Genomic DNA, 10,868 nt, shown 5'->3' on the forward strand with positions numbered 1-10,868 from the left:
AGGAGTTAGGAACCTGGAGAAAGAAGAAGGTAAAAAGAGGGAAATTGTAGGACACAGTTAAATGGGTGAGGGGGATTTGCCTGGGGAGGGAGGAGAATGGGAAACAAAACCCCAGTGCCAGTCATGGGAAACCTTTAAAGTTGTTGGCCAGGGGAATACAAGAGACTCCATGGAACAATACTGGCTATTACTATGGCCTTTGCTGACTCACAGAAAAGAAAGCAAGATCCTATTGCTGAAAATACCACACATATTAGACACAGGATTTGGAATCGACCTGAATCCTACCTGGGAGGTAGTCCTTCTTGCTGAAGAGTAGCCCTTATAGCTTCAAAAAGAGTCAGACAAATGGTAGCCAAGTATTCAGAAGGAGTAAAGCAATTGGTAGTCCTCTCCAGCTGTAATAATGACCAATTGCAACAATGACTACTATGGCAAGATACCTGCAAAATGCAGTAGTGGTGCTTACATGCTGGAGGTAACCAAAGACACATATTTGGAAATAAGGCCCACGTAATACAAGGAAATTCATCCTCCTATTGGCACTGTAAATGTAGCCAATTACCTGTGGTTTGTGAGGCCTTGGAAGCCAGAACAGACTCTACAACTGCCAGTTTCCTAAACCAGTATAATCAATAACTATATTCTGAATATCACTTTTATTTCCATAGGTACGTATAGGTCTCATCCATCATCAAAGAAGCATCTTGTTGCAACAAATGAAGACCATTACAAACAAACACTGAAACAAAACAAAACAAAACAACAACAACAACAACAAAGCCACTCAACCAAACAACCAACAAGCAAAAAACACAACTTGTCAAACTACAGAGATCAATTCACTGTGGGGTGTCTGCCTCCAATTTATACATTTACAAAACAGCCTGTTCACTTAAGACTAAGAGAACATCTTGGAATATGGGGTGGAAATATTTTAAGAGCAAGAGGATCAAGGTTGCTGCTGCCAAATTGATTCTTCTTAAAAAAAAAATGACTGCATGAAGGGAAGGATGAGGGGTGGATCTGGGAGGAGGTTGGCAGTAAATGATCAGATACACTGCATAAAATTCCTTAAGAAGTAATAAAATTATAAAAATACTTTAAATATAATGATTTGATGTTAAGACTTTCAAATTGGAAATGTATGTTACTGATCGTCACTAATTTCCCCCTGTCTTTTAGGAATATTTAATTTTTTTATAAAGGTTTTAAACATTTATAGTAAATTTTTTCCTGGTAATCTATATTTTTGTAACTATTGGAATTGATATTTTCACATTAAATTTTAATTGGTTATATATAAACATTGCTCTCTGTATACTGATATTATGACTTCTGACTTACCAAAATGTCTTTTATAATCAAATGTATAAAGTTTTATACTTTGTTGACTTTTTTAAAGCTTTGCTATATCTCATTTTATTTCTAGTAAAATATGAGAAATAACATTTTTCATAACTTAATTAGGAAGCCTTTAAATGCTTCTTCACTGATGATAATGCCAGAATATTAATTTATCTACTTTTCTCTCTCAGCTCTCTATGTGTGTGTGTGTGCATGTGTGTGTGCACATTGTACTTGGTGAAAAAAATTAATCTGTAACTTTTTGTACAGATTTTCAAAGTAACTGTTAGAATTCTAAATGAAATTGATGTAGTTTAATAGGTTTATCTCAGGAAATGAACTCTCCTTATCAAGAAATAGACATTCTTATTGGTTCCTATCAGTTGACTCATTGAATGTTCTAGAGCTTTCTTCAGATAGGCATTTCACTCAAGTGACCTTTATCTCTTCATCACATATCTGCTTCTTGTATTTCAACCATTTTGCTGTAATTCTGAGCTACTTTTGATGGTGCTTTAAATTTTGTCTTAATAAAACAATGGTTTCTCTTTGATCAGATCATACATTGCTTTCTGAAGGTTTTCTTCCAGTACAATCTCCTATAACTGTTCTGGTAAGGTTTTAAGCAATACCTTCATCTTTGAGCCAATTGCTTATGTGATTGAGCTCTCTATTTTTTTTTTTTTTGCCAACTTGTCACAAACTAGAGTAACCTGGGAAGGGGAAATCTCAGTTGAGATATTGCTTCCATCAGTTTGACCTGAGGGAATATCTGCGGAGCATTTATTAATTGTTCATTGATGAAGGTGAGCCAAGCCTACTCTCATTAATACCACCTCTAGACAGCTGGACCTGGGCTATATAAAAGCAGATCCTGAACATGAAAGTAAGCAATCCACTTTTCTTTATAGTCTCTGCCCCAGCTACTACCTCCAGGTTTCAATTTGAGTTATTATCCCAAGTTCTCTCAAAGGCTGACTGTTAAATAGGAGTTTAAGGTAAATATTTTCTCTACCAAGTTGGTTTTTGCAGTATTTCATCAAAGCAATGAAGTATCAACTAGGACAGAAATTGTTAATAGATTCACTGGTGTGCATAGATCCCCTCATTCTATGTTGTCTATGTTTTCAGAACAGTGGTCAGATTATTTTAATTTTTACATATTTCTCTATGTAAAATTTACAGATGAGCTATATTAAATAATATGGCCACTCTTGTTTTCCTACATCTGCTTTGAAGCTAATTCAGTAGCATTCTCTTCTATCTCTATGCAGTATATCCTTAAAATCTTCCCATTACTTAAATGCACTTCAGTTGCCCTTTGGTACTTAAGGTCTAGCACTTTCCCAGGGAACCTGTAAGACTGTTACCATAGAATCTCCCTTTTGACCTACCTCTTTTGTCTATTTGTTCGTTTAATCTCCTATTTTCTGAGTCCTATTCATTCCCTTGTTTTTGCTTGAGTTTCTTTTTTAGAAAGGGTCCATTGAAGGTAAGATTCTAGGGGAAATGCATGTCTAGAAGCAAGTTCTTGTCACTCTGATTTTTTTGTATACATTCTGTGCAGGGTAAAAAACCAAAGAGGGGCAGAGACTGAAGGAAAGGCCATCCAGAGACTGCCACACCTGGAGATCCATTCCATATACAGACTCCAAATGCAGACACTATGGTGGATGCTATGAAGTGCTTGCTGGCAGGAGCCTGATGTATCTGTCTCTGGAGAGGCTATGCCAGAGCCTGAGAAATAAAGATGGGATGCTCACAACCAAGCATTGGATGAGCACGGGGACCCCAGTGGAGGAGCTAGAGAAAGGACTGGAGGAGCAGAAGGGGTTCGTAGCTCCATAGGAAGAACAACAATGTCAACCAACCAGATCTCCCAAGGACTAAACCACCCACCAAAGAGTATACATGGAGGGACCCATGGCTTCAGCTGCATATGTAGCAGAGGATGGCCTTATGTGGCATCAATGATATGAAAGGCCCTTGGTCCTGTGAAGGATAAATATCCTAGTGTAGGGTAACAGCAGGGTGGTAAGGAGGGAGTGGGTGGTTGGGTAGTGGAGCACCCTCATAGAAGCAGGAGGAGGGGGTATGGGAGAGGGGTTTGTGGAGGGGAAACTAGAAAGGGGATAAAATTTGAAACATAAATAAATAAAATATCAAAAAAAAACCACCAAAGAAGAAATAATCTTTATTCCTTGAAAATATTACAGGTGTGACATTACCTTTACCATGTCATTGTTTTGGCTTCTAATCTCACTATCCCTTATTCTGGATCCATAAATCTATGAGTGGCCCTGGCTTTAGTTTTCTTCTATGTAAGAGGTTGTTTTTCCCTGTGTTCACTCTTCCATGGGTCACTTCCTGATCCCAATCCTGGTAAATTTCCCTCATGAGTCCTTCTATCATTCTGTTTTCTTTCTAGAATTCTGGTAATTCCTTTTAGTACATTTCATTATTCCCCTTTTGACTGTTTCCCAAAACAATGTCCTGATTTATCTGCCAATCATTTTGTTTTCTTATTTTAGTGAACGTGTTTACGTCTTTCTAAAATTCTTTAAAAAATATTCATTTATCAAAGAGCTTTCTTGTCTTGTGGATGCACAATTTAGACATATTTTATAATACGCTTTTCTAAATATATTCTTCACTTTATCTGCTCATTTGATTGTTTGTTGGTTTTGGATTCTACTTACTATGTTTGAGGATTTTCACAGACATTTTTCACTTGGGAGAAAAGGACAAAGGAAACTCAGTGAGATCTCCATGAGTGCTTGGCCTTGTGTATTTCCTGTAGATCTTGTCTTTTCAAAATAAAGTCTTGAGAAAGAATATGTTATTTTTGGTCACACCCATCACCCAGATATACAAAGCTAGTACTGTTGTATGTGCAGAGAAGAAAAATTAATTCTTGGTGTACAGCAGAAGTCCTAGTGCTGTAGAACTTGATTTTTCTATGGTCTGGGAAAAATTGCTTTCATTCTAATGTTTTTTGTTTTGTTTTGTTTTTTTTCTTGAGTAAGATGTACTCCACAGAAGTTGATCTTCTTATCAACTGTCTTGAGGGTGTGAAATAATAGTAGTTTGTAGAGGTCATACCAAAATGTTCACACTGAAGTCAGTAAAGTTTTCCTGCAGCCTCTATTTACTGAGTAAGAGGCCCTCTTCCCAAACTTAGATGGTGGTTCTCAGACTAGAGGAAACCTTCAATGTGTGTCTTAGTTAGGGTTTCTATTGTTTTAATAGAGTCAAAAGATTTTGGGAAGGAAAGGGTTTATTTCTTTTTACACTTCCCAGTAACAGTTCATCACTTAGGGAAGTCAGGACTGAAACTCTAGCAGAGCAGAAACCATGATGCAGTAACTGCAGCAGAAGACACAGGGGAGTACTGCATACTGCCCTGCTCCTCCTGTTGTTCTCACATTCCCTTTTTCATACATCCTAGGACTACCATCTGCTCAGGGATGGGGATGAGGGGGACAGCCCACAATGGGCTGGGTGCACTCATATTAGTCAGTAGGAAAATGCACTAGACTTACAGACAGGCAAATCTTTTGGAGGTATTTTCTCAAATGAGAGTCACACTTCATGAATAACTACAACTTGTGTTGAATTGGCAATAAACGAGTGGGGAAGTTGTGTGCTTAAGGCGTGAAGTCCTGGAGTCTCCCATCTGTAGTCAGAAAGGAGATTCAGCTAACTATTGCACTTTAACCACTGTTTCTGCCTTCATTCCTTTTCATGGGCCTTGTGATGCCCTGACTTCCAGGCTCCAAAACTTCCTGCAGCACAGCCAGACTTCACCAGAGCCTGCTCAGCATTCAGTTTTGGAGACTGTTAACTTATTTAACACTTATACACTTAGAATATTTCTTTCAGATATTATTTCTAATTTCTTCTTCTTCTTCTTCTTCTTCTTCTTCTTCTTCTTCTTCTTCTTCTTCTTCTTCTTCTTCTTCTTCTTCTTCTTCTTCTTCTTCTTCTTTTCTTAAAAACAAAATAAAACAAAAAGAAATTCTTCATTATTTCAAGGAGTTCAATAAGGAACAGAAGAAAATCTACTATTTATAACCAGAAAGCTAATCATTTAGACTTCAAATTACCTTGTAGTGTTCTATATAGATAAGATGGTCTCATTCTTCACTCTCATAGAAAACAATTTTATTCCTGTTAATTCTTTATCAATGAACTTCGAAGTGATTAATTCTCTATATCTGTAATCTATCTGTCTATCTACCTACCTATTTATATATATGGAGTGTAGTTGCAAGTGTGTTGAATATTTATACATGTTTATTGAAAATACTCTAGCAATATTATAGCTTACATTTTCAAGACAACGAATGCATTTCACATTTTTATGTTTTCTTGTACGACTTCTTGGCAGGACATTTTTAGTTATTTGTTTTCTTTTACATTCATGTCAAGATTGCTACATGTCACTTTAAATACCAATATAATTTTAAAAGGCAATAATTTATTACCTTTAAACTGTCTAGCATATAAATAAACTTTAATAAACTTTAATTTATAAAGATTCCTTTTGTAGGCTTAGAGCTAACTATATTTTTGTTCTTATAAAAATTTTATATACTACTTTTATGCTTTGGCAAACAAATACCATAAATGACAACTTTCTCACTCTTTGTGATAATCACTTTTAGTTTTGAATCTCTGAATGAGTCTCCTTAAGCCCTCCCCTCCCCTCCCCTTCCCCTTCTCTCCTCTCCCCTCCCTTCCCCTCCCCTTCCTTTCCCTTTATGTTTCTACTCACTTAACTGCCCTTCTACTCTCTACAATGCCAATGTTACTTCATTCAAATAGTTTTTACTTTAATACTTTCATGGAATTATTTTAATAATTTATGGAATAATTTTGTTTTTGTTTAACATTGACTTCATAAACCACCATCTCTCTAAATAATAATATTGTTATGGCTTTTGGAATTATTATAGCTGTTTGAGTCTTGAGCCATTAGTGCATAGGAACAGAGCTCTGTTCTTTTTAAAGCAATTTGGAATATATATTTGAACTTTCCTTATTACATTTGCAAACTTACTTTGTGGAGTAGGTGTCTTAGATCAGTGGCCTCAGAGTTACATCCCACCTACAGATTATTATGTTTAGAATCTTGCTATATCTATGGTTATAGTCTCTTTAAATGTAATGTAGCTGTGTAGGTGTGCAATTGATTATATCTCAAGAAACTTGGTACTTACTGTATTACCAAATTTACTTACCCTAAACAAATAATTTCCCTTTTAAGCTGTAGTTTAGAGAACACATTCGTAATGACCTCATATTTATACTCACAATTATCTCATATTTATTGGCAAAGCCAGCAAATGTAGAACTTGTTCATGAATAATCAATGCATAAACTTAGAAGAATTTGCTTGTAAGAGCCAAAAATTCTATGAATTTCTTGCAAATGATAAGCCAAATAATGTTTTAACACATCTAACTTTTATTTAATTATGCAAGATGAAAGAATTGATAATAAAAGCTCAAGCCCTGGTTTTAAATGCAATATATAGATGCAGTGTATAGTTTTAATAAATTAACCGCACTAAATCTGGCTAATCGCAGTCTCACCCACCTCCATGGCCAGCACCAAGTGGTAGTCTTGCCCTGGTTCCCATGGCCAGATGCTGCCATGTTGCTTGCACTTCCTAGGCCATTAACCCACTGTGGCTAGTCTGCAGGAAGCTCAGATCCCTCTAGCCCTGTAAAATGACAACACTAGAGACTTGTAATATCCTAGCCAGATTTGTAACTGCAAATTTCCAACACTAAAATGCCTGCTCAAAGAACACACAACTCAGTTTATATAAATACAAGCTGCACACCTAGATTGTGCAAATGCACCCTTGTCCATCTATGAAATCCCTAACTACTTGAGGCTTGTCTAGGCATGTGGTTCTAGTTCATCTTCCTTTTCCTCAGACTTCTCTCCATCCTCTGTCTCATCTCCTCTTTTCTTCCTCTTACCTCTCTCTAAGACTTTCACCTTTGCCTTTTCCTTCCACTGCCCAATCACAGGCTCTAGACTTATCTGACCAAAACAATATTAAACAACCAGACCCCCCTCCCACCTGAGCTCCCAGGGACTAAACCACCAACCAAGGAGTACACATGGCTCCAGCTGCATATGTAGCAGAGGATGGCCTTGTCAGCCATCAGTGGCAGAAGAGGTTGTTGATCCTATGAAGGCTCTATAGAAGCCCCAGTGTAGAAATTGAGAGAAAGGAGGCAGGAGTGGGTAGGTCAGTAGAGGAACACCCTCATAGAAGCAGGGGGAGGGGATGGGATAAGGGGCTTGGGGGAGGGAGGAAACTGGGTAAGGAGATAACACTTGAAATGTAAATAAATTAAATAATAAATAAATAAATAAAATTATTAGGAACAAAAAAATATATGATTTTACCTGACCTCACCTGAGTATGGGCACCACACTTGAGGGAGCAGAAAATACAAACTGCAATCCACAACATATAGATGTAAATATTTTGAAGTAGATGTAAAACAAAGGGTATAGAGCAGGTGCCACACAGTTTTTAATTGCCACGTGGTCCCTATGACAGCAGCACAACTGTGCTGTTTTGTAAATGAAGCCATCAGAAACCTGTAAATAAGTATACTCAGCTGAATTACAAAACACCTTTGGTTTTCTTAAAGTGACATACTAAAATTGTATTGAGCTTATTGATGTGCTCCAAGATGACTTTGTGGTTAATTAGCTGTCCATTCTCATGGTGACTAGTGATGGAAAGTTATTAAAACATGATTAAAATATACTAAATATGGTCTAACTTTTGTTTTCCCCTTCCACCAGAATTTATGAGTCTTTAAAATCATATTTATATATTTTATGTGCATGGGTATTTTGTCTACATTATTTGTGTACCTTGTGTATGTCTGGAGCACAGAGAGGCCAGAAGAGGGCATCCGATCTCCTAAGACTGGATTTATACATGGTTGTGAGCATTCCTGTGATTCCTACTAATTGAACCCAAATCTCTGAAAGGCAGCCAGTGCTTTTAACCATGAAGTCATCTCGTCAATCCCGTTTTAACATTTTGTTTCTAGTGTAAGAATAATGACCTTCATCTAATCTTTAATATTTTCTTCAAATCAAGGGTGAATTAAATTTGGGCTCCTCATTCATATTTTTATGTGAATTTTTCTTTGTGGGTAGGAGTGAATCTTCTCTCTCTCTCTCTCTCTCTCTCTCTCTCTCTCTCTCCATATATATATATATATATATATATACATATACATATTCATATATATGTGTGTGTGAATATATATGTATATGTGTCATATATGTATGTATGTGTATATATATGTATATATATATATGTGTGTATATATATATATATATATCATAAATAACTCAAAACACACACACACACACACACCAACAACAACAACAAGTAAAAAATATCCCCAATTAAAATGGGCTGTAGACCTGAATGGAAAGTTTCCAAAAGAAGGTACGTCTACAAAGTATCCAATTATAATTATGTAAATTCAAATTGAAAATTCATTGGAATTTCACCTTAATCCATATAGAATGGATAAGATCTAGAGAACACCATCCCATAATCAGCCACCAAATGCAGACACTATTGCATATGCCAGCAAGATTTTGCAGAAAGGACCCTGATATAGCTGTCTCTTGTGAGGCTATGCCAGTGCCTGGCAAATGCAGAAGTTGATGCTCACAGTCATCTATAGGATGGAACACAGGGTCCCCAATATAGGAGCTAGAGAAAGTACCCAAGGAGCTGAAGGGGTCTGCAGCCCTATAGGTGGGACAACAATATGAACTAATGAGTACCCTCGGAGCTCATGTCTCTAGCTGCATATGTACCAGAAGATGGCCAAGTAGGCCATCATTGGGAAGAGAGGTCCCTTGGTCTTGCAAACTTTATATGCCCCAGTACAGGGGAATGCCAGGACCAAGAAGTGTGTGTGGGTGGGTAAAGGAGCAGGGAGGAGGTAGGGTTTAGGGGACTTACAGGATAGCATTTGAAATGTAAATGAAGAAAATATATAATAAAAAATTGAAAAAAAAAAAACCTAAAGACCAATTAACAACAAGTGCTGGTGAGGATGGGGAGGCAGGAAAAACTCTCATTCATTTTGTTGCTGCTATACAAACTCCTGCAGTCACTATGGAAATCAAAGTATATAATCCCTATAAAACTAACAATGTATTTGGTATATATCATAAGAACATGATTATCTCCTGAAGAGCTACTTGCTTAGCCATGTTTATTACTCCTGTACTCACAGTTGCTCTGACATGGAAGCAGCTTAACTAATGAATGAAAAATTAAAATGTGGCACATACACACATGGAATTCTGTTAAATAATACAGGAAGAACATGAATTTGAATGTAAATGAATAGAACTGAAAAATATCATACTTAGTGACATAACCCAGCCCCCCAAGACAATGTTCTCTCTTATTTGTCAATCATAGATCCAAATCCTCACATTAGAGTATATAACTTGGAGTACCTTTAGAAGCCATGAACAAAAAGTAAGAGATGATGTAAAAGGGAGGAGAAGCTCTAGAGAGGGAGATAGTAGGTAATATAAAGAGGGGACAGTGTGGTGACTTAGGTGGGGAGAGGGAAGGAGGGCAATGTACAGGAATAGGGAGGAAAGAGAGGTAAATAACACCTCTCTTTGATATTTGAAAAGATCACAGGAAAATATAGTTTGTAAGATTAATTAAAGTATACACACACATTCAAACACACATCTATTTGTATATACACACATATGTGTATGCATTTATAGAAGTATATAGTTTAATTTTGTGCATATTTTGTGTTCTTGTGCAAAACTTGTCATACTGGGTAATAATGTTTCCCCCAGGAGCCATACACAATCTAACAAAAGCCCCAATTCTATGCAAAGAAACTCTTCCTTTAAGTCACTAGTCAGCTTGGGTTCAAGTGACCCACAAAATTTTATAGGTTATGTCATTGCTCTTGATTGATTCCTAGGTCATGAAGATAATAAAATAGAGTTGAAGAAAACACACCCTTCAAACAGAAGACTTAGAGTAACACAACAAACCACAAGCCTGGGCTAAGAGAAGACTTATTAAGGTTTCTTCTTGACAATTTTATGCAAGATTACACTATTTAGTGTCTATATCTTCCATATATTGCCATAATAATAATCTTTATTCTTTAATTAGTATTGTTTTATATAAATTTGGATATATGTACTAATGTACTAATTCCACTTAGTGTAACTCCTGAAAACATGTGCTTAGGTCTGATCTTTGGTATTGGATAACTGGAGAAGGCTGATTCTCCTCTCAACTGGTACTGTCATTGTTCAGGCCTTGTTTAGGCAGCCATATTATTGTGCTTTCATGGTTATAACTCCCCTGTCATATATAAAAGATACTATCTCATAGCAGTTCTCTTGGCTTGTCCTCTGGCTCCTAAAATTTCTCTGCTTCCTATTCTAATATTTTCCCAGAGACCTGG

This window comes from Mus caroli, unplaced genomic scaffold, assembly GCF_978045245.1.
Source record: "Mus caroli unplaced genomic scaffold, Mus_caroli_1 scaffold_11, whole genome shotgun sequence".
In the NCBI taxonomy this organism is placed as follows: Eukaryota; Metazoa; Chordata; class Mammalia; order Rodentia; family Muridae; genus Mus; species Mus caroli.